Source organism: Malurus melanocephalus, unplaced genomic scaffold (assembly GCF_030028575.1).
Source record: "Malurus melanocephalus ecotype Western Australia unplaced genomic scaffold, MMel_1.1 scaffold_281, whole genome shotgun sequence".
NCBI classification, from domain to species: Eukaryota; Metazoa; Chordata; class Aves; order Passeriformes; family Maluridae; genus Malurus; species Malurus melanocephalus.
In genome coordinates this window covers 448,100-471,885 of record NW_026623513.1, presented here as the reverse complement: position 1 = coordinate 471,885, position 23,786 = coordinate 448,100, and the positions used below count along the sequence as shown (strand labels likewise).

The 23,786-nt window shown below is 37.2% G+C and overlaps 1 long non-coding RNA gene across 1 annotated transcript in view; it reads left to right on the top strand.

Annotated features, from left to right (window-relative positions):
• The window catches only part of LOC130579608 (uncharacterized), a 192,587-nt gene that overhangs the window by 135,230 nt on the left and 33,571 nt on the right, over positions 1–23,786 (top strand). The window contains exon 2 of the long non-coding RNA XR_008966023.1: positions 725–788. This is a non-coding gene — a long non-coding RNA (uncharacterized LOC130579608). The remainder of the gene's footprint in view (positions 1–724; positions 789–23,786) is intronic.

Sequence of the window (23,786 nt, the reverse complement as noted above, 5' to 3'; positions counted from 1 at the left end):
AAAATATTATTTATTAGTAAAACATGTATTTAACTAATATATCTTTAAATAATGTTAAATGTATTCAATGTTATCATGCTGTATTTCTAGTTAAGAGTCAAGAATTAAGCCCAGGGGGTTTCTAGTTACATCAATTGATGTTAGGGAAAGGTGTAATCTTTTGAAATGCATTGCTTGGAAGATAGGGAGCAATGAAGGGTAATTTTTGGAAGGGTTTTGGATTCTTATCGTGTGGAATATTGAAAAATAAAAGCATCACTGAATATTTTATGTGAAAGCATCTAAATTCTTTTTCTCTAAGAGACAACTAAAAACATTCATTCTTGGCATCTTAAGGCCCCATAATGGCAGCTATTGAAAGAATTTCATTTTATAACTGGAGGTCATGGCCATTACATAGTGATAACCTGCATTAGGAAAAGCTCATCCATTTATTCATGGTTCAAAGGTTTTCGGTGTGCATTAATCTTACCCTTATGAACAAATAAGAATATGAGAACAYTGTCCTCCTTTCCAATCAGAAAACTTTGGAATATGCAAGACCAGATGTAAACAAATTATTTCAGCAATAATATTTTTAAATACTGAAACTCTCATGGCTTTGATGTTGCAAAAATGCCTGTGGTTGATAACAGGGAGCATAGAAACCTAATTTTATCTCAGTTCCATTGTATGACACTTCAGAGTTACTAAATTAACATAATTTTCTCCATATTCCATTTAGGGAGTAAAAGGAGAAGAGATGAGCAGAAAGACCAGTCCAGGCTGGAAGGTGCTGACAGCAAAGCGTGAGTAGAAATCTATTTCAGGTTCATTTTCATGCAGTATTTATCTATGATGAGGGCCTGCAGTGTATGAAAACACATTTGGATTTGTTAAACACATAAACCAAGAAACTCATTTTCCACGGTTCTTTGTTTTCAGTTCCGCAAATCTAATTTTTCTGCATTCAATAATTTCAATGGGAGAGAGAGTACACTGAAAGCTTTGGGATACAAAATKATTTCTTCAGAATGAATTCTTTTTTTATATTCAAGGTATTCAGGGATTAGTTGCACATATGGTCACTGAACTGAACTCTAAAACTCTGAACTTTCCCCCAGTAAATGCTTCCTACAATTTAAAGAAGAACCAAACACCATGGAAGTGATACAAAAGAGACRGTTAAACAAGTGGGGGCCATTCCAAGGTAACCCATGGAAAATGCTGATTAAAGGAGAGTTCCCATCTAGCTATTTGACTCCTTTGTGCCAGAGAGAGAAAAGCTGGAAAGAAAGGAAGCWTAATTTAAAGACAACATATGTTGGTTGTTGCTTTGTTATGCATTTTCACATGCATGTCTGAGAATTTTCCTGTCAGTGACTGCAAAATAAAAAAAATAGTTCTTTGTTTGGTTTTACTAGAAACAAGGCCATTTAATTAAATTTTAACATATTGTGGTCTCTCACTTTAATATATGGTACATTAATTTYCTGTGATGCTGGCATGCTGTGCTGATGGATTTCTCAGTCTGCCAAATGAAGTAAACCAGGGATTTTTCAGGCAGTTTAATTTTTTCCAGGAGTGATTGCATTAACATTCTTTTTGGGAAGACAGTTATCAAAACTATTTATTTTAATAATATTAATATTAATATATTAATAATATTATTAATATATAACAATATGAGTAATAATAATATTATTATTTTATATTATTATATTCATTTTAGGACTATATGTACAATGTTTCTAATCTGAAGTTTTTCTAAGGTTTTTCATATTTCACTGCGTCTTATACTCCAAGGAGTGAATGAGTGTGGACAATACTGCAAGTARAAGTTTTTTGTGCAACAAAGATTTCTGTGGCCATGTACAATATGATGTGATAGAGGATTGCTTCTGAAAGAGCAGCCTTATGCAGCTTGATAGACATTCTATAGTCCCCTGCTCAGTGATCCAAATTTACTGCACTTTGTTTCCTTCTTGGTACTTTAAASAGATTATTGAAAGAGATATTGAAGTACTGTAGGTAGATAAGATGCATTTTCAGGCTGTAAAATCACAGAGGTAATAGATAACRTTTAAGTAGGATGCATTTACCATAAATGAACATTTATTGTTGTTTTGGGGTTTTTGTGAGACAGATAGTTTAATGTATAATTTACGACACTATTGTCAGTTAGCTTTGCTGCACAGTCTTGATTTTTAAACCATGGTATGAAACTGGACTGAATCCTGCTTTTAACTCTATTAGACAAGAAACCCTTGACTTAACATGTCCTTTACAAACATGGCTTTTGCAGCAATTTTATGGTGGAACAATTCYAGTAGTCCAGTTCAAACAGGACATCAGCAGTTAACAAACCATGTCTCATCTAGAAGGACATGTTGCAAACAATGGATTATTTTGCTGTGCTGATGGTGATTGTCATGGTGACAGCTTAGTTGTGTCGCAGCCAGGGTTTGCATCGGTACCCAAGCTGCTCAAACAACCCCCTGTGTCAACACTACTCCTCACCTCAGTTTTAATAGAGCAACTCACTGAGTTTAGTGAGCCCAGGCTCTGTTCCTGTTCACCTCTGGAACTTGTGCATTCACTGGTTGTGCTGATTTAGTAGGAAATACAGGATTTTCAGAAAAGCAAAGTGCCAAACCCTGTTTAATTCCTTAGCTTGASTGCACTCACACTAAAAGGATTCTCTCATCCATGAGAACATGGTGGTGTTTACTTTCCACAAGCAAAAGATACGTGCTGGATGGATTTTTTTCTGTGTCAGAACACTTTTTTTTTTTCTCTGCTTCCTTCCTGCATCAGTTAACAAGGGTGTTTCTCAGCCCTCTGTGGCAGCAGAGTTTGGCAGAGGTGACAGAGGTGGTGCTGGGTTGTGATGCTGCACAGCAGGCTAATCTAAGCAAGGCATTAATGCAAGCCTTGGTGGGGTGGGGTTCAAGATTAAAAGTTACTTCAATTTTCTAATCACTGGGAGGGCTACTTCCAGTAGGGCTGTTTGGTGTGGCTAATGGTAATCCCAGGAACTGTAAATAATGGGGACGTGTTTGATCTGACTGAGAGTTGAACTTTTGCCTTCCTAACACATCACATACAGTATAGGAATATGCTAAATACTGTGACTGTGTTTCCCTTAGCATGTGTGTTTGCAGCTGATTTTTAACAGTGCAGGAGATGACTGGTTGGAGGCTGCCTGCCTGGCAAGGTGTTTTATCTGTGGTCTGCCTTAATCTAGTTGTCTTGCTTTCAAAGTGAAAAGAAAATTTACTTCAAGGAGCTCAGAAAATAATCCTCAAATCTTTTTCTATTCTTTGACTTTAATATAATCATTAAATTCACATTTTGCATTCACAAGTCCTTTAAAAGGACTTGATAATCATTTTTGTTCAGACCTATCAAATCCTGYATATGATTTGTGTAATCTACTGAAGTTCTTTGTGGTTGTTTTAAAATCCTGACCCTAACACAGCTGACCTGGTTAAAATATGTAATAACTCATATTTTGTGGTTAACCAGGACAGAATTACAATAATGCCGGAGTCTRTTAAAGTAAAAGGCTATGCTTATATTATTTAAAGGTCAATGAAGTCCTGTACCATGGCATCTGTGTTYCTGTACTGTGTTCCCAATCTTTATGTTTTCATATGGACAGAAACTGGTGCATTATGTTTTGAAGTTGATAATGAATATTGGGGAAAGAATATTACAAAATAATTCAAGTTTAACATTTTAATCATGAACTAACTTGCTATTGCTGGGTTTCTGCAATTTGCCTGCTTTTTCCCTTCAGCAATGATTACACTTTTCCCTAATTTTGTCAGACAGAATGGTAATAACCCCAGGCAATTATGCTAAAATAACATGTCAGCTACTCATTGTTTTATTTTTAATGTATTAAGAAATTAAATGCTCCAAAATGCAACAGACTGAAGAGCTGGATGCATGTTTTATTCATGAAGGGTGTCTTCAGAAGACACCGTGGCCAATGGTGTCCCCCAGCTGCCCGCTGTACCAGCCCTGCACAGCCCCAGGGCRTCCCACCCTGCCCTTCTCAGCCTCAGCCAGGCACAGCCACAGAAGGGGCAAAAATCTGCATTCTTGGAGGAAATTTATCCCATTTCTCTTGGGAGTTTGACCTCCTCCTCGAGAGCGGGGAGTGGAGGAGCAGGGATGGAAGGCTGTGGTGACTGATGGCTGGAGAGTTCAGTATGAGCTGTTTGTGATCTTAGATATTCCTCCACAACAAAATGCTCACACAGCCAGAGGAGCTGATGTGCTGGAACATTTGGAGRGTGTGTCCTGATCTAGCTGGACCATTGCAAAGGTGACTCCTCTCACCATCCACAGCACTTGGCCATGCTGCTGGAGAGGCTGGATTCCCMAAAAAAGTGTCACCCTGGTATTGTTAGGTTTTCTTTTAGCAAACATTCTGTCCCTGGGAATCTGTGCAATGACACGAAATAGGCACAGACGAAGACAACATCTCACTATCAGATTACAACTCCACTTTGGACACATTGAGGGGAAAGAGCCGAAGGGTTTGGTGGCTGTGCAGTGCTCCAGAGCAGGTGTCTGAATACCTGGGCTTTGCTTCTCATGGAAAAKGAAATAAAGTCTGCAGTGGTTTGGTCTGTGAGAGGTTCTTGTCCTTGTTGAGTGTGCTGCATCTCCTCCCTGTGTCTGGCAGATCTGTTTCATGTTAGAGAGCAAAGAACACCTTTTRCTGAGATGCTTTATGGACTAAAAGCGTCGTGCCTGTTCCATTGCATATTGCTTTCAGGTTTTGCTTTGACCAGGGGCGTATCTTATTATTATCAATAGCCTTTGAAAATGAGCATTTCAGGTAATTTTCACAATCTCATTGACATTGTTCTTATACACACTACAATGTGCTTTCAAAATTGCCATACTGACATCAGGAATGAATGTGATAATCTGACCCATTTGAAGAGAACCTTTGAAATTCTTTTTGTATAMGTTGTGTGTGAAAATCTGCTGATTTAAAAGGAAAGGTACCTTTCATCCCATTTTATCTCTTGACAGATAACTGACCATTACACCTCCTTGTTCTCTTTCATGATTATTAACAGCTTAGCCATATGTCTTGTAATTTCTCCCTATAAATAATTCTAGGCTCAGAAGTTTGTTTCTTTTATAAATTAAGCTATCCAAAAGTGATAGCTCATTTCTCCATAACTAGAATCTGTCTCCTCTAGGGGCAATTTGTCTTTGCAGCAGCTAACCCTYAGGCATTATTTATTTCATAAACTTATATTAATCATCTTTGCCAGTTTCTCTCAGTCTTTCTCTTCCCACAGTCTKCTGCTACAGTCAGAACACCCACCAAGTTTTCCAAATATTTGTACTGCTGATTTTAGAGGACACAGAGTTATCTGAGAKACTGCTTTATTAAACCTTGATTGTTTAAGTACCAGTCACCAGTGATTTCTCATGAAAACTTCAGTCTGATTTTTGTTGTAGAGTAGGGAATGTCTGTTTTGTGAAGTCAGTCAGTATGACAGGGGTAGATACACAATCATTATGGGTTATCCTGTGGGAAAGACAGCTGCAAGGAATGAAAATGAAAGTGAAGAAGGATGGGAAAATCTAGCATCAATGTTTCTGTGTTTTTCTTGCACTGACTAGACAGGAAGTTTCTTAATCACATCTTTCCAAGCCTCTTGTGTCAGTGATGAGAGTAAGAGAGATCTGCATTTGAGAAGCCTCCCCTGCCGTTCTCAGCGTGTTTCCAGGGAGCTGTGGCTGCCCAGGGATGTGAGAGGGATGGAGCCGTGAGGGCAGATGGATGCAGCCACACCTTCCACTCTGCCYCAGCTGTAAAGGCAACTGTAGGCAGAGATGAGAAACTCGTGGTAAGGGTGGGATTGCAGAGTTTGCAAAGCAGGYTTGGTCAGGAGACAGACCAGACTGACGTACCCAACATTTAAGACAAATGCTTGGGATTCCTTTTACACCAAACAATAAAGATATCCCCTACAGGATTTAGTGCTGTCCTTGTAGCCATAACTCATGCTGGCAGAACTGCAGTGCAGGTACCCAGTCCAAGTCCTTTACAGGCTATTTTAAATATTATTGAGCCAGGTGTTGCTGGCAGTTGCATTCTTTCTTTTATATTGAYTAAGAAATTTAATCAAATGGGGGTTTTTTATGTTTCCAAGCAGTCTAAATAATTCATAAGCTTAATTTTTAACTTGCTGCATCAACACGTGCATGTTCTAATGTGTTACAATTATAAAAGAGTATTAATTTTTTTTTTTTTTTTTGCTGTATGCATTGTTGAAGAAAAGAATGTGAAAATGTATGTAAGTATTGGCATTTGGGGGGGCATTTCATGTATTATTTAATCAGGATTTTTATTTTTTTGAGCTACTGGTGATTAGTGAACAACAAAGAAGAGAACTTYCTATGACAAGTCTGTGCTGTAATTTAATAAAAAAAGAAAAATTACCAATGCTGCACCTCAGCATATGTACTTTAGCTCAGAAAAGTTATCTGGAATCTTGCAGGAAACCAGTGATGTTGACAAGGATTAACTATAATAACCCTACTTAGAGTCCATTTTATTTCCATGGAGGTGTATATATGGATTTTTTATTTWTATGTGAAGAGCACAACTTTCAAAATTTGATGCTAATGACTTGAAGTGCCTGCGTAGTTTGCAGAGTAGAATTATTTATTCTGATGTTAAAGACTGGGGAATTAGACAGAGATGGAGCTCTAAGATTTTAAACAAGTGACAAGAAATCCCACTTGAGTCCATCGTCAAATGAGCCTACAACTGTCTGTCAGTAATGGCCAAATCTACCCATAAAAGTCTTCAGTGTAAGAAATTCTACAAACTTTATATATTCCATTCCTTACTTCTCTGTACTTTGAGAAGGCTTTTTCTGATGCCTGTCTTGTACCTTTCTTGCWGCAATTTTAACCTTGTTGTTAGTTTTCTTATCAGTGGTAGAGATCTCATTTTCTCCTTCAATTTTGCTGTGTCACTTCAATCTTCTCTTTGCTAACCTAAAATTATGATACCTGGTAATGCTTCCTCCATCTTCTTATTCACTCTGTAATAGAGAACATTTTCCTTTATTACACAAGGTCCAAGTTCTTCACCCTGCAGTGTCTCAAAAAATGATTTGCATCCTCCAGATTTGGTGTATAGTCCCCATTTATAATATTGTTTTTTCTTTTTTTTCTGTGCTGACATTTCAGCTGTGTGAAGGACAAAATCTTTAATCTTTCATTTATGAACCATTTCAATGTCATGAACTATTTTCTCACTGGATTTTGTTTGCATATTCTGAGGGCTTTTTTAATCGAATGTTAGAAATGGTTCTCCTAAAATGTTTTTTTAGCCTTCATTATCTGAGATTGGGTGCTTAATTCTGTGTTGGCCAAACTTGCATGATGCAGAGAAGTTCCTTCCTTCAGCTGTGACATAYGAATATTTTGTATAGAACATGCTGATCAGAATAAAATGAACTAGATTTCTTAGTTTTATTCACTTTCTCTCCTAATTCTAACATAAATTTCTCCCTAATGCATCTAATTTCCCTAGTGTACCTAATTTTCTTATCCCATTCCAGAATATTGTTTTCCTTTAGAATTTTTTTTTCCATATCAGGAAACCACAGTGTTTTTGTTGATTTGAATTAAAGTGATGAACCATTACTTTGTTGATTTCCTCACAGAGATCCAGATTTCATATGTGTTCCCTAAAACCATTCAACCTGAAAGCTGTAGTTTGTTCTATACAGGTAATTTCCTATAAAATTCCAGCAGTGACTCACTTCCAGGTGCAAGGGTGTGTAGATTATTTCAGTTTTGCAATCAGGGTATAAATGTTTCTCTGCGACTCCAAATGCAGGTGAGGAGACAAGTTTTSCCCTGGTTATCTGGTGATGGAATAGGCTACAGTTGAAAATCTGGGAAGAAGCCTGCATTTTCTTTTGCCATACTAATTGTTATGGTTTCTGACTCCCTAGAAAATGAATTGAAGAAGTACCACCGCTCTGAAATGAACCCACTATGAAATTAGTATTCTGTTGCTGTGTCTGTTTAAACAGACCAAACCTTATTTGTGCACTGGTTTTGGAGAAGCTGAAAGTGCTGGTTTTGTCTGATTACTTTTCTTTCAGTCCCTGATAAAATAGTCACTTTGGAAGAGAGATTGGTGTACTCTACCCAATTTGCAGATTCAGGCATTAACTTGTGTCTTCAGGCTTTGAAAGGGTAATGGCAAAGAACTGCTTATAAATCTTAAGTTAATTTAGGATATTTAGTCTCCTGTCTCTTAGATGGATATACTTTGGCACTTTAATTAACTGCTTGTTAATTCTAGACTTTCACGTTGTTCTGTGCAGAGACTTTAAATAAGATATGCCTATACTCAGGCTATATTAAAGGGCATATTTTAAAATATTAAAGGGCATATTTTAGTGGAAAATGGATTCCAACTTCATGTTTTAGGCATCCCATAGATCATGTGGCTTGTGATTCAAAACAAACAAGACATGTTTCCAGGGTTTCATGTACTGTAAATAAATGTAAAACAAGCACCTTGCACAAAAGTGCTACAAAGTAATCAGCACCAGGAAAGCTGGGAAGCTAAATAATACTTGGAAGACTGTAATTAATGTAATTAATGTCTTGTGTGCCAGAACAAGTGATTAAACTGCTCCACCTCTTTTKCTTGATATGCAAATCTGGCTGAATGGCAGCATCCTATGAAAAAACACACAACGGTGGCAGCCATTGGTTGAATTTGAATATGGAGCAAGGGGCTCAGAATTGAAGAAAATGCATACACAATTAGAGAATTTCATCTCCTCAAAGCCTGTCAGTGCCTGTTGTCATTGTTAGTAGGAAGGGACAGAGATTATACTTTTCTTTTGTGTGAATTGGTCCAGGTAGAAATCTAATCTTGTATTCTCTTTGCCAGAGTGTTTTTCCYCAAATTCAGAAAAGCAWCACACAAAGTTTCTGGTGAATATGRCTGGACAGTCATCCAAGTCACTGCTGTGTTCACTACGTGTTCCAGGYTTCTCCCTGCTTTCAGTCTGAGAAGAGATAAAAACATTTCATTTTCAGACTTGCATAATTTTGTTTTCCATTTTTATGCTTCTYGGTATTTTGTCTCAACATTTCCATGAATTGAGAAAGCATGAAAACACAAWTTTGTTTTCAGTTTTTATGAATATTTTGTATTTAATATATCAGATCCCCTGTTTTTCTCAAAAATTCATTGGGAATGAAGTTAAATCTAATTTTACAGTTTATAGCATTTCAGTAATTTCTRGAGAATATTTTAAATTTAGAAGGTGACTTCCTTCCTAGAAGTGCCCTGTTTTCCTTATTCTTATCAGTACTACAYTGCATTTGCTGGAGCACTATGAACAATTTGATCCATGAGAGAATTCTTCCCAGGGGAATTTTATTTGGTACTTAAGATATTTGGATAAGAATAGCATGAATAGAGTTTAATTTTCATATTCAAATTAGGCTGGATTTGATGTGTTCATTTATTTTATTATTTAGCAATATTCCCTTTAGGTTTTTGCCAAGGCCTAAGATTAACTGACCATCTGTCTATTTTGCKACAAAGCAAAGTATCTGCTACTCATTACAGGCAGTTAATTTTGAGGMAAAAATTCACAGAATGTGGTCTGGTGTTCTGATTTATTCAGTGACATTTCTAGAAGTCTAGCAAATCCAATCAGAGAATTTTCAAGGATACTCAGCAGAAGAAAAGTGCCATGAAAAACGCTCACAACTGTCACTGTTTAAAAACGCAGCAATGATATGCTTCGGTGTCATACCACTTGTTCAGATTTATTCTGAATAGTTCAAATATTTTAGATATTTCCAACAGGAAGTGTAKCATCACTGAATACAGGTCTGGAATATTTGTGCTGTGTGAGGGATTTTGTGCCTGCACAGTGCACTAAGAATGTGGAGAGATTCCATTTCCACGTGTTAAATACTGTGGAATTGCACCCATTTTACAAGATGTCATTAAGTCATAAATATGTAATAAGRTATGTCATGAAGGTGGGCTTAGCAGCAAAAGGATAACTGGAGATAATCAGCTRTTCTGTTTAACTTCTCAAAACTGACAAGGTATTTAAATATTCCAGCTCCCTGAAAGGTATCCTTAATACTTACGGATGAAAACCACATCCATTTCAACAGAATCCACCGTTTGAATTGTAATRCTATTGCAGGTTGTGCAACTTTTTTATATCTTCTGATTTTTCTCRTTTCATTTTGTTGGTGTACTTAGAGGAGTTGTAGATGTCCTTATCAGGGCAATTTTCACCCTCACTCTTGTTCAGTTAAGATTATGATCTTCTGTTCAACRAAGTTCTTCGCAAAGCTGCTGCCAGAATTTGGTGTTTGATTCTTTTGTCCTTTATGTGTTTGTCCCCCAACCTTTTTGCCATTACTTTGGAGTTTAAAGTGAACTCTGTGCTRGTCCAGAACTGCACTTCTTGCCTGACACAGATATTTTCACAAATAAAAAAATTTTCATGATACATGGTTCTTCTTCAGGGAAATGAGCAAGGGTTGCCTCTCCTGTTCCTTTGAGCTAACCAACGTGACACACTGTAATAGCTGGAGTTGGCAGCAGAAAAGTTTGGTGTGGAATTAAAGTTTGTTCCAAGCTCGGCTACATGATTATGTGCAAAAATACAAAAAATCAAAGCATATCATCGAAAATGCAAATATAATCAGGAAATTAAATTAAATTATTTCCATGTCTCTGATGGMAAAGCATCTGCTCTGCTTCTGTCATATCAGAATATGCTAGTCTTGATATTGCAAGTGAAACTAAACTTCTGCAGTGCACATTTTATCAATTAAAAAGGTTTCTACATTTTAGCAGTTTGTTAAATGGTACATAAAAATTCCAAAAACTGTGTGCACATGAGTGCATGCAATGTCCTTCCATGTCAAAAAAATAAAGAGATTGTGTAAGATTGCAGAAGCTCAGTTTCACTTCTAATATTTAGTGTTGCCATTATTTCTGAAATGTTTCCACAGAGAATTAACAACATGTAGATATGCTATTTATCAAAACAGCTTATCTCTGCTACTCAAATAAATATACATTTTAATCAAAATTTAATATCTTAATTCAAGATTAATAATTTAATTCAAGAATAGTGATTCAATCAAATGAAAGAACAGCAAAGCAATTATCCCTCCCCTCCCACAATCAACTTGAACTTTTCAGAGGTGTTGCAGGAGTGTGAAATATTTTCTTTTCGCTGTCATTATAATGACACTTTGCAGGTGTCCTTAGACTCAAATCATCCACGACTTTCACATATGCTGCACACTGGGAACAGTCCCTTTGAAGTTAATTGGGTTTCACCTGTTTACTCCAGCAGAGAGTGAAACCCTGTTTACTGAATTCTAAATTAAATATAAACACATTYAAATATAAAACCGTTCTTTAACTCCTGGTAGTTCTATTATGCATGTTGTAGGCTTTCTCAATTAAAATACATGCAATTAGATGTATTTAAAGATGAAATCATCCTCTGAGGCATCGGGTGCAGAAAAGGATTAAAAACTAATTAAATGTAAGCCTCTCGAGACCTAAATTACTTTTCCCTCCCCCTAAAATCAGATATATAGTCTAAATAAGAAGATCTGAAGGTTAGTGATAACCTCAGGGTTCTTGGCTTTTATYTGCTCTCAGATCACCTGACATGGGCTATTCTGTTCCATCATACAAAATGTATCCTTGTTTAGCTTTTTAGAGACTGAAATATGACTTCAGGTGCTTCCAACACTTTTACTGTTATTATGTTAAATAACATGGATTTTTAACAGCTTTTTCCAAAATAAAGTAAGAAAACTACAACTGACATTTTCCAGARGAGTGGAATGCAAGCTAAAGGATGACACCATATCCAGAATAACCCCATCAATGAGTGAAAAGAAAGTGTTGGAACCATCAGAAAAAGAGATTTCTTTTTCTCGTATGTGATTGTGGCTGTCTGCTCGGGGGTGAACAGAAGTTGAATTGATTGAATTGCTTTRCAGACAAAACTTCATTACTTTGAGAACTAGTTTGAAAGAAATTGGACAAAAATTAAATTTATATTATGTAATGGGCCAGATCATATGAGATTTCAAGTCAGTAAGAAGTGGGCATTCAATATTACTCACATCTTAGCTCAAAGGCACTGTAGCTCAATTTATTTGACTTCTACTACTGGAAGAGCCCACGTTCATTAAGGATCACCAATRTGTTTATACCTGGAGGATATGAATCTGTATAATTAGAATTTAAAATTCCAAAATATCCTTTAGGTGATATTAAAAAGTGAATCTCATGCAGTGCACCATGGTGCATGGTGTAAAAGCGAGATATTACTCAGCTGAAAGTGAAAAAACCTGCAATTCCTTTCAAAATGAAGTGTGGAAGTGTTGGATACAGATGCTGATGTTGGAGAGGGACACAGGCAGAATGGAGAGGAGCTGTCAGGGGATCCCAAACTGCAGCTGGAGGCAGCAGTTCCAGACTTGTGTTAATCTTGGAGATGTTTGATTCCTGTTCTGCCTCTGCTCAAGGAATCACAACCAATTTATGTCCAGGAGAGTAAGCTGTGAATTTCAGTCAGAGTGGGTTTCAGACTGAAATAAAATTTATGCACAGAAATTATACTTGACATTTTGTTGCTTACATTTTAAACAGTACCCGAAATGTCTCTTTTATCCCATAGGTCTGATCAGATTTTATTATTTGTGTCATAGCAATGCCAGCACTTCTCAAGCTGTATGGCATAACCCCTCATTTAAGATCTTSATAAGAATGTGGTCTAAACGTCACAGGAAATCTGCAAAAGGGCAGCAATATTGGAAAGGACAGATGTGTCCCCAGGTTGCCATCACCTTTAGTGACAGAAATGCCCTGATGAAGATCTCGCTTGGCAGTGAAATCCTAATTCACAGATGTTTAAATTCCTTGTGAAATAACTACACTTTAATGGCACTTTTTGTTCAAAATCTTTGTTAGTTTTGTTATAATGCATTGTCATATTTGCAAAACCTTTCTCTTTTTTTTGTTTGTTTCTTTGGGCTTTTTTGCTTGTTTATTTAGTTCCTTCCAGTTCAGATTCTTAACTCTTTATTTGTGGGTTACTTCTAGTAATTCCAGTGAGGTTTGTGAACCACTGACATTTTAGTCAGGAGGGAGAAGTGATTGATAGAGCAGCACTCCAATAGTGATGCTGAGGAGAGCAGGGGATAGTTCTTTATTAAGTTAAGTAGCTTTGGAGCTGGAAAGGCAGCAGGGAATGTGCTTTGGAAGGAAGGAATTCTGGAGAGAAGACTCTTCTGGCACAGCCTGGCRTGCAGCAAGGCAGTGTGAGGTGGGYTGAATGAGGAGGATTTCCTTGGGAATTCCTGACAGCTCTGTCAGGTGGAAGTGAGAAATAAATGCATCACTAAACTGGGACTGAATAGTGACATCTTTTCACTGAGACTGCCTGAATGTTCCAGAGCCTGATTCCTGGAGGTTTCTGTCTTCTGTCCTTATCCCTCCCAAAGCTTCAGCAGGTTTGCAAGTTCTCTGGTCATGCCCACAACCATGAACATCACCATCCATAAGGAAAATCATTCCCTTTCCTCAGGACAGTCCTTCCCTGCAGGTTTGCTTGGTGACCCTAAAGTCACTGAGTGCCACATGCCTGAAGTTAATGATCAATGAAGTTGTCTTTAACAGATCAGAATATATTATATTGGGGACTTTTATGCTGTGTCAGACCTCTCTTAATATTTATTGTTTCTTATTCTCCAGCTATAATGTACAGACATCTGTGCAGCTCTTCATATACGTTGATKCTAAACCAAGAAGTAACAAGATGTTCAGACAATGCTTTGGGCTATAATGTAGAGTCTTAAGGTACAAAATAAAGACATTAAACACAGATTGTTATTCTTGATGTGATTAAAAGTGATTCCCRTTGTTACTATAATGTGGTTTTTAATCTTTTATGTAATACTTTYAGGCAATCTGTTGAATAGAAACCATAACACTATTAATTTAGCGTAGCACTAAGCCTCGGGAGCAAATGCTAAATAACATTTAGTAATGGGTTTTATAATAAATTTATGGAGCTCCTCATGTTGTTCACAAGTCTCTGAGATCAGCAATGAAAATGTGGAAGGTTTTGTTTCTATATATGTGCAACCACCACTGGTGGTCAGGATATTAAAAAAAAAAAGTTTATACTTCAAGCTAAAAGGCAGGGCCAAAACGACTCATAAAAGGGAATTTTTCAGTTATGAGTTCAGTCAATTAATTAGTTAATTAACTTGACAAAGCACTCCGTAAACAGAACATTTTCTGCATTAGACAARCTTCTAGGYCTCCCTTMTGAGATTTCTATGATTTTTTTAACRTTGCTTTGTGTTGRTCACTAAGAAATAAAACCTGCAATTGTTAGAGAATTTCTTTTTTATAAAATTGTAGGTCAAATGTCTGTTTAATACATATGTCATTGAGGCATTGTCTCTAATATTGTATGGTGATAGTTACAAAAACACTTCCTTTTAGAGTATTATTTTATACTAACTTTTAACTTCTACTGCCTGAATATGCATCRTCTTTCCCCATAAATTAGCAGAGTTCGTTGTCACCTATTCTTAAATATAACCTGTCAGATTATCATTTTCATGCCTGTGACAATAAAAGTGAGGTGCRGCAACATTTATATTCATTTGAATTTTATTCTCTCATGGAAATGTCATTATTCTATCCTGTGTGGTGAAATCTTTAAAATCAGATAATTTGGGCCAAAAAAAACGAGAAGGGAGAAAACCGAAATAACTTTTTATAGCCTCTAAGATCAATACCAAGTGCACATGTAAGGTAGATGAAATTCTATATTTATTTTGTGGCTAGATCATCCACTTTGCTGGTTTACTGTTTTAACAGAGGTCAGGTTCTTGACCAGCAAATATTAGATCTTTAATGGATTTTTCATTTTTCAGGAGTGTAGTTCACTAACTGCACTACAAATATGCAAATATTTATTTATTCAGTTGTATTGGTTCATGAAAATATCAATTCCCTTGCAGATTCTAGGATTTTTTAAATAATCAAAAAGTTTCAAGTTTGCTGACCTATGAAATAATGCTATAATATTAGGTACCTTTTTTTTTTTTTTCTGGAAGGAGAATTTTCTTCCGACTTTTCTGCAACATTGCCACTCTGAGTTAGTAATTGATTCCTTAAGTTGCACATTTACTTCCTGAAGCTATTCTGTGTCATCTGTCCAGAGTATGAGCAAGAAAATGTGCATTTCTTAAGGCATTTGGCACAGGAATCCGTTTTTGTGAATGAGCCACAAATAGTACATAAGCATTGCCTCCAGCTTTTGTTTTTCCCCTCATTGTGATTATCACCAAGTTTACAGATGGAAAGAAAGGCTTTTGCTTCCTCCAGCCCATCACCCCTGACAGTTCACATTTATTCTCTGAAGCAGTTCCTGTTGTTGTGTTTTGTTTAGCACTGAAACATCTGTAAAGGGCTGATCTATCTCCTCCTCCCCTTGTGCCTGGAACGTTGTGGAGAGCAGCTCCCTTGGACCTGCAGTGCCTCTGCTGCCATCCCTGCGGTGTTTGTGGCACCTGCAAACTGATATTTCAGCTCTGGCGCAGTAAATTAGTGTGCTCTGTGTGGAAACAAAAAAACAAACCAAAAAAACCTCGAAGAGAGCGAATTAAGGCTTTCTGCACTGTCAGTGTTGCCCACGGGAAAATGTGTGATTGGTAGTGGATGCCTCTTCTTATTTGTGATTGTTTATCAGTTTCTGGAAATGTCACCACTCCAAGACTGAGACACAAACATTGCTATGGGCAAGACCATTTAGCAAGATTTTGCAGCAAATATASAGTCCATGCAGGCTTTTGAATATGACTTTCAGTGTAATTTTTCAGAATAAGAGGAGACAGTAGCAGTGTAATGTAARGCACAGAATTAGGCTTGGCTCAGTGACCAGAGCTCTGGATTTGCTCTCCCAGCTGAAGGGTCAATTGCTAACATGCAGAGAGCCACACTCCTGCTCTGTACTCCAGCAAATCTGGAATATGTTAATGCATCCCTGTTCCAATGGGAAGGTTGGAGAATGCCTCCATCCAAAATATCCGCTACATGTGTGTCCTTTTGCCAGGCAGGAAGCTGGATCCCAACCCTGAGAGCCTTCCAGCTGGCCTGTAGCCTTTGGTTTGAAACAGAGGGGCCAAATGGCTGTGAATGATGAGAGCTGGAGACTCCCTGTGCAGGGMCAGAGGGGTTCAGCTGGAGTCACATCCACACCCATTCATGCATGTGGCTGGTTTTTTACGGTCACTGCCACTTCAGGGAAGGCTGGAAAGAAGTGCTACACGATTGAAACTCAGCTCTTGTGGCTGAAGAGGTGGAAAACCTTTACTGTCAGTATAGAGGGAAAAGGGAAAATTTGACTCTTGGTACAAAAATGAGACTCAGTGACTCAGAAGTGCAGGGTCAAAGCATAAGCAAGTGAATGTAATTTCTCTGATTTAACTATAACTGCAAAACACTATAAAACAGAGTGTTTACTTTTTCTATTTTCTTGCATCGAGATTAATGGGAAAAGTTTAAGCATTTCTAAATCACATTTACTTGCCTCAGGAAAATAAAATGGTAATGGTGTGTCTTTTCATAGTTGTTTCAAATTGTTCATGTATGTGTTTGCTGATGTTGGCATAAGTAAATTGTTTCTTTGGTATTTCATTTTCTAGATTACTTGCAATTCAGATTAACTCTCAATTTGTCTGCTTTCTGCAGGCATGTATATCAGAATATATCTGCAGGCATGCACATCACCCTCATTTGCTCCTTGTCTCCYTGACACACTTCCATGTGGGAAGTCACATTTAACTAAAATGCTCAGCTAATTCCATGTACCCTGAAGCTCTATTGATTACATTATCAGGTTGGTACTGTCACGTAGAGTAAGGCTTAGTTTCTGAATGTCTTCTTACATCCATCTGTCAGGGATAATGCCACACGCCAAGGAAATGCTGTCTGATTTAGCAGAGATATTTTAACAGAGTAAAACTGTTAAGACATWTACATGACCTAATTATTTTGCTGCTGTTCATTCTGCTTTTTACTTCCTCTTAACCACTGCCTSGTTTTCTTCTATTTGTCTTTAGTAAATGCTTTAATAAAATTTCAATTTATGTTATATCACCACCAAATTTTTATTTACCTCCTAAGAGCTCTCTAACAAAAGAGCTGTTCCTTTCCATTTTCCTGGAAAATGACGTTGAGATCTTGTGTGTTATTGGTAGTAATTCCTGCTTTCCAAGGCTGAGTACACTTTCAGTGAATATAACTGACTAAACATCTATCATCTGCTTGATACATTTCTTTAATTGTGTTGTATTTTCTTGGGATTGGAATCCGAGGTGAAACTTCACTGCTAAAATATGCATGCTCAGGATTATGAATGAAAATCATGACTGCTGAAAAGTATGAAGTGAGAACATTTCAGAGCTGAAGTAGCAAGATTTAAAGCTTCAAATAAAGGAGAAAGGATAGAGTGGATCAGTAACTGGAACAAGCTTTAATGATGCGTGTCAGGAATAGAAACAGAAAACCTCAGAAGCAATTCTCTGAGACACACCATGGATTGGGGCAGATGAGCCATTGTTTAGAAAGGATGAAGGGCCCGTGGTCTCCTTAAGCTAACAGGAGCAGCAGAGCAGAGGGGGAATATGGGGCTGGATGGACACTTCTGCAGGATTTGCAGCTTGCCTGATGTAAGGAATGGGTTTTCCTGCCAATCCCAGCTAGCACTGACAGCCACTGGATCCCAGTGAGCCCTGCACAAACACAGAGGGGGCTGATGTGACCCTGACCCTGCACCAGCTGCAGGCCCTCGTGAGGTTTTCCTTCCTTCTGTACTCAATGTAAGCGAAAACCGAATGACAAAACAAAGAAATGCACTTTTCCTTGCTGGAATCAGCAAATCTCTTATATGGCAATTACAGTTACAAAGTTTAGCTTTTTGTGTAGTTTAAATATTCTCTGAAGCACTATTCTTTGAATTATGAGTGATGTGATAAATAACATTTTTGTTATTTAACCAATGGACACACTGCCAGATCTTGTTTTGAAAACTGATTTCTGGCTGTGACAATTCCAGACTGAGGAGGCCATTCTGTGTGGTGTTGAGAAGCTGTATTTCTATTGCAAATTTTTTTTTTCATTCATTTRTTCCTAGATCTGCCGGGGAGAAAAAACCCCACTGAAAGAGAAGGGATCTTTCCTTCAAAGAAGCCCTATGAATTTGTTGTTTTAATTCTTGGTAAAAATGTGTAACAATTTTTTCACAGTTTAGGTCACACTGTGGCTAATRTTTGCATTCCTCAGTATATAATGCCAAACATTTTACGACATTGGTTTACTGTGAAATGTACTACAGTTTTTCATGGGAAAATACTAATCAAATTTCTTGTCTATATTCATGATCATATTAATATAAAATAAGACAATGTAACACCAGAAGTATTTTGCAGTAAAAGTGTTGATTATATAATGTCTGCTACTTCTGTGAGAAAAGAAAGCCTGTTTTCCTTTTTGCCCATTGTAATTACCAACTGCACAGTTTTCACAGCATCCAGTCTGCTAATTAATGATGATACTGAAGGATGGGTATCTGATAACGAACACTAATTTGCATGAGCTGCCTGCTGGAATGAAAGAACACCTTCCTTTGGAAATCCACTATAAATGAGCATAAGCTAAGAGATTACATTTAGATCTTGAAAGCCACCTGAGGGATTCATGGCTTTGAAAGTCTCAGCCATAATGTGTACTGCTATAAACGAGAGCAAAGCAATTCAAATGCATAACAGCACGGGGAKAAAAAAATTAACACGTGTAAATAATTTAGAAATGAGGCTGTTCTTTGGAGGACTCGCCATATGAGCTTCAACATAATASCTGTTGTCTTGAACATCGCTGGGAGCTGCTGCATTGCAGTAACAGTTCATCTGGACCAGGAAATGCCTCTCTGCTCTGATTTGCAGGCAAATCCTTCAGTAACATCACAACACTCTCACCTGGGGAGGTGGAACGATGGGACTGCCTGTGGTGAGAAAAATATTTCYGTCTGCACTGCAGTCCCTACAGAGAGAGCATTTGGCAACCTGAGAGGGTCAGGAATGATAAATAGGAAATCTTCATCAGTGTGGTTTAGCATATACTCAGAAAATCTGGTGTTGTTGAAGGCCTTCCAAATGGAATTGGATGGCTCTGTAATGTTCTTGTACACAGACAAATGAGATATTATACAAATGCTCATATTTGTTTGTCTTCAATACAATAGGAGCTGTGTGACAGGAARATAAATCTGTGGATTTTTGTCCTACTCAGTAGGAAACAAAAACTGGAATGTTACAAAACTTGCAGTTTAGACAACCCACTTTCCATCTTTTAATGAAGGACAGTATCTTCCTTCTATCTTTATATCATAATGGATAAGAAGCAAACATCTGACAACTGCTTATGCCGAATTTAGAGTTGACTGACACATTCTCAGTAAACTGAAATTTAATTTGGTTTAATCTGTTGCCATTCATTTGGTTCTTTGRAAAGTTCTTTAAAAGTGCTTCAATCTTATCTTCCAGGAAAATTGATTATAAGAAGCTGCTGAATCTTGTCTACTTTCCCCCCAATGCTTTTCCTTCAGAAATATTGCTTTTGATTGTAAATGATTTTTTTTTTTCTGCATGACTATTATTTAGTATGTGTTAACGGCAGTGCACAACTCACCATCTATTGCTGGAAAATCTTAAGTTTTTGGTAGTTTTTATTATTTTATTGCTTCCCCAAGCATGCTGGCAGATGTTACATGTGATCTGCTAGCCTCTGCTTAGCAACTTCTGTGAGTTTCTTCAGGTACAGGAGGGTGATTGTTTTTTCTCTTCTGTTTTCAAGTTTGTATTTTTTCTGTGCATTTTTTCAAGTAGCAGGTGGAAGAAAGGTGGGACAAAATGTCAGCTAGTGAGGAAAAATAGGTAAAAGCATGACATGGTATTGCCTTCTCATCCATTCTTCCCAGGACCTGTCAAGCATCATGCAAAACAGATGGCAGAGGCAGCACCGTTCCACGGGAGAGCTTTTGATCTTTGGTGCTGACTTTCATCACAAAATTGTCCAWTCACCTTGTGAGCAGGCAAAATGCCATAGCAACAGATGAGAAGGAGGGTGAGCGCCCATACATCATATCTGTTTGTCGAGCTGAGACTGTCCAAAGGGCTCGGGGTTCACACAAACAGCTTGCCTGCACTTGGTGAAACAAAGGGGGAGGAGAGGAGGAGATTCAAAGCCAAGTCTGTTCTACCCAGTTCTTATTCTACACGCTGATGTTGAAAAAACACTCTTCAATATAGCTTAGAGCAGCATAAAAATAAATCCAGCAGGTAGATTTCATGGTAGATGGCTTCACAGAATATAGGTGTGCTCTGCTGTCTTGTTGCAGCACCTGCAATGTTCCTGCAGGTGCAGGAKGGGGTTGGGAGCACAATGTGTGGGAAGCACCACCATGGGAACATTCACTTAAAAAAAACCTTTGTTTGTCAAGCTCAATTGTTTCTTGTGCAAGAAGCAGCAAAATAAGGTTCAGTTTCATAATCAACATCCTTAAACTCCATTGCAGTTCATTTTTGTTGATAATGTCCAATGGTATTTGAGATTCTGTGGACACCTTCTCTTCTACCCATGAACAAATGTTGTATTCTGGGGTTGTTGATAAACATTTATGTTCAGGGCACAGTGGAAGGGAGTTTTTACCTTTGCATTGTTGTATTCAAGCAAGACAGGAAATAAAGATATCTGCCTTATGTGCCACTTCTTTTGTTTTAAATAAGACTTTCTGAGAGAARAAGTGGAAAATTTAATGCCAATTTCCATAAGACTAGGTCTTTCAATCTCRCTTTGGGTTTGCAACGTCGTATTAAATACTGACATAAATGCTGTTCAGGAGCAGAGCCAAAATAATCYACATTGTCTTATTGTTTCTTCACACAGAATGAAATTTCTTATGGCACCCTGTTCTAATATTTTTTCAAGTATGTCATTCTAAGTGTAGCATTATTGAAAAAGCTTAAAGATTGTGAAGACTAAGCCTGTGCGGTTCACTAGAAATGTAATTTACCTCAACAGAAATTGCKGTGAAGAAATCAGAGAATTAAATAGAACATGCAAATGTTGCTCTAAGCTCTTGAAGCATTTTATAAAAGGACATGATTTTCAGTGAAATTATGAATGTTTTCCAGAAGGAAAAATCAGAGATAAAAGACAATATAACTTGAAAATCTTATTCATCTGGGAAAACTGTATTTACCCCTTTCAAAGATACATTCATATAATAACTTCTGAATAGCTATTTTACTATTAAATTTTGTTCTTCGTTATTACCTTAGCATCTTAATTTTTCRTCAGCCTTGCTGTAGAATCAACTAATTATTTTGATAACTTTATTCTTCATTAAAAATATATGAAATCACTATTTTAGCATATTTACATTTTTGAACCATAAAGGAGAAAAAACTCAGAATGAAAACTCAAAAATAATCCCCTCTCAAGTTAGCATAAAAAATAATAAATTTTAMTATCTGGAAATATATTATGTAATTGCTGAATCAGCTGGCTATGGTAACTGCTATCTGAACTTGACTGCAAGGGAAAGYATTAAAATATTAAAATATGTTTACTTTTTCTTTTTTCCCTTTTTAAATAATCTTTCTTTGCCAGAAGAGTTGAGAAGTTCATCCCAGTTTACAGTTTTACAGTCTGAGAATCTCTGGGAAGAAATGATATAGGAATGTGGATCTTTTAAAAGTTTTTCTTGGACTTTTTTACAGAAACAACTTTGTTTAATCTTCTGGAATCAATTCTCAGATTTCTCAGATAACCTTTTTCTGTGCTGATACGCTGAGTATATAAATTATAGAGAGTGATTCAACATATTGTTCTAAGGGTGCTTTCTCCAGAGTTTATCTGTGTTCATTTTACATTGGTAAGCAGAAATATTTTTTATGAGGAAGTTTAATGCTGAGAATGCTGAATAAGAAATAAGCACATATTTTTTTTATTTCTCTCCCCACTCYTTTTGAGCACTTGCTCTTCTGCCTTGCTCTAATTTCCCTGTACAGCTGAATTGTCATAAATTTGTCCAGGCATATTTTGAATACTTCTCCAACAAGTTTGCTGAGTTTCACTAAAAACAAAATGCCCAGAATCCTGAAAGTAAAGTTGCAGATGAAATATGTCTTATTATAACAAATGAGGATGTTCCAATTGAATTTATTTCTAAATTGGTTCGGCTACATGGGAGGACTGAGTTCTTTCTATTGCTTCTGTTACTTTTATCAGTGTGCATCAAAAATTTAATTCCCTACTTTCTAATATTTTTTTTGGGCAGGAGTTTTGGGGTCTGGTTTTCAGAACTTGTAAAACACATTTTACAAACTAATGCTCGCTCTCAGCGAGAAACAATTGTAGAAACAATTTACTCAAGTGTGGCCCTTGGTGAAATGTGAATGATTTTGAGAATTTGTGGCTGATYTCATTTAGCTGTTAAAAAGAAATTGAAACTATAGAAAGGAAGACAAAATATTKTAGTCAGATTACCAGTAATTCTGCTTTTTTATCTCTTTTTCATTTCTGTCCCATTTCTGCAAGGCAATTTAGCATGAATACATTGTGGCAAGGATGTAAGGACAAGTAAAGGACAAGTAAGTAAGGACAAGTAAAATCCTAAAATGCTTTCCAACCCCTCTTCACCTTTTTTTCAAGCTCATTTCCTTGTCTGGTTGTTYTGAGCTGTGGAGGAGGTTTCTCTGCTTCTTCATGTTCAGAGGCAAACTCAGGGTTGAGTTCAGCAAATGGTTTCTTGCTCATCCCTTTTCTTTTTTCCTGGATATCAGTGATTGTTGGGTATAACAGTTTCTCTGAAGCTGCTGCTCTGATCCCATTGTCTTAGCAGCAGAAATCAGTGGCAAAGGAGGTCTCTCAGGCTCCTTTCTGAATCTCTAGATTTCTCTTTCATGTTTCCACTGTTGCCTTACAGTCTGGAGACCTCTTGCTGTGATWGTAAATGCTTCACTTGTCTGACCTTTTGGCTGAGAATTTCATTGCTGACTTTCATTTTCTTTTTGAAGACTTGATTGCTGCAAATGCAATTATTTCAAGACAGCCCATTGCAGGCCCCAATGTGCTGCCATTATACATAGCTAAAATAATTGGAGATTAGGCATGTTCAGTGTTTGTCATGCTCTAAAATCTTGGCCAAAATGTTTCTCAGCACCGTTCTGTAATTCGGTCATCCCAGTGAAACCTCATCTGTTTGTCCATCTCAAGAGTCCTTCACAGAAACATTCTGTCAGCACAGGTACTCAATTGTGTCACAGGAGTTGAAGTTCATGAGAAGAGAAAGTCTCTGCCATRGTCAGACTCCAAATTAAACCCAATCTCTTAGGAATAGATCTAAGGGTTATTGAAGATGAAGCAGATAAGAAGTGAGACCAGTCTGCAGATAGTAATTAGCATTCTGGCAATATTCAATAATATTATCAAGTAACTAATGGTCATGTTTTGTAAAATGGCCATTTGTGTATCACACCAAAAACCTGCCCCCACCAGACATTCAGACAAAAGCAACTGCTTTTGTAACTGGGGATTTCTGTGTTTGCCAAGCTAAASAGAATGAGAGCAGCCAACACTG